General features: G+C 38.9%; 1 protein-coding gene across 3 annotated transcripts in view; it reads right to left on the bottom strand.

The window, feature by feature from the left end:
• Positions 1–1,463, bottom strand: part of Mta3 (metastasis associated 1 family, member 3) — a gene marked incomplete at its 5' end in the record, with an annotated part of 142,741 nt that overhangs the window by 107,057 nt on the left and 34,221 nt on the right.

Below are 1,463 nucleotides of genomic sequence, written 5' to 3'. Positions count from 1 at the left end.
AACCCAATTAAACAAAGGATTTGAATGGACAGTTCTCCAAAAACATATACACATGGCCAGTAAGTTAAAGATATTTAGTATCAGACGCAACAAAATGCAAATCAGGGTGGGGATATAGCTCAGTGGAATCACGCCTGCCTGACAAACCCAAGGTCCTGAGTTCGATTTCCGGTACCAAAAAAAAACAAAAAAAAGAATGAAAATGCAAATCAAAGCCACAATGAGCTTATACTCATTAACTGCTTGGATACACTGAAAAGTGCTCTATGACGAATTTGATCCTTATGTATATCTAAAATTACCAATGAAATCTAATTAGAATAAAAAAGAAAACTGTGCTTTCACGGTAGTGTCAACATCACAGAGTGTACTTTTACAAGCCTAGATGGCACAGCCCACTACACATCTGGGCCATACACAGTGGCCTACTGCTCGCAGGCTAGACGCATGTCACCGACAGTGTCAGTAATTCTAACACAGTACTGTGTCTAAACACAGAAGAGATAAATGCCTAGGGAGAGGCCCAGCTCCGTTACAATCTTACGGGACACCACCTCAAGTAAGTTCAGCCGGCCTCGCTGAAATGCCTCTGCTTCACACCAGCTGCAATGGCCACAATCAGGACAGTTCATAATTATCAAAACAATTTCATATAAATAGGACAGAAATTATCCCTTTTATATAAACATCCAGAATAGACAAATCCAGAGACAGACAGTAGGTTAGTAATCACCACTGGAAGGGGGAATGGGGAATGTTAAATGGACAGAGGTCCTTTCATAGGCAAGAAAAAATGTCCCACAATTCCAAGTTGCACAAATTTATGAATATACTAAAAACCACTCAAGTATAAACCTCTGTACGGGGGTAAACTATATGTGAATTATGGCAATTTTTTTAAAAAACTAAATCCACCCCCAAAAGGTAATAGTTAAGCGCTCTACCACTGAGCTACACCTGCAGCCCACTCAGCTACTAAACAGCATTTTTCTTTCTTTTTTAATTTCCTTTTTTTTTTTTTATTTTTGGGATGAGTATCTTGCTATGTTGATCACACTGGCTCCAAACTAGAAGTCCTCTCGCTTCAGCCTTCTGCGTAGGGAGATTACAGCTACTTGGAGGCTGAGACAGAAATACCACAAACTGAAGGGCAGCCAAGGCAACTTAGGGAGATCCTGCCTCAAAAACATTCATTTTGTTGTCATTTTTTTGTAATCAGAAACACACATCCAGACTCCTGTCATCCAACTCAGGATACCCAGGCTTAGAAGCTCAGGTATTCATGCAAGTTCACCCTCAGCTAAGAACTTATAACACTAATTTTAACACATTTTTAACACCTTGCAAGCAGTTCTCAATTTTTTTTAATTCAAGGATCCACTTTTACTCAAGTCATACTGAGAACCTCAAAGAGCTTTTGTTATTTGGGAGCTTTTTTAGGTTGAATTTTTTTTTTTTTTTTT

Source organism: Chinchilla lanigera, unplaced genomic scaffold (genome assembly GCF_000276665.1).
Source record: "Chinchilla lanigera isolate Chin_1 unplaced genomic scaffold, ChiLan1.0 scaffold00040, whole genome shotgun sequence".
Lineage (NCBI taxonomy): Eukaryota > Metazoa > Chordata > Mammalia > Rodentia > Chinchillidae > Chinchilla > Chinchilla lanigera.
Note: the sequence above shows the minus strand (reverse complement) of the source record. Positions and strands in the feature narration are given on the sequence as shown.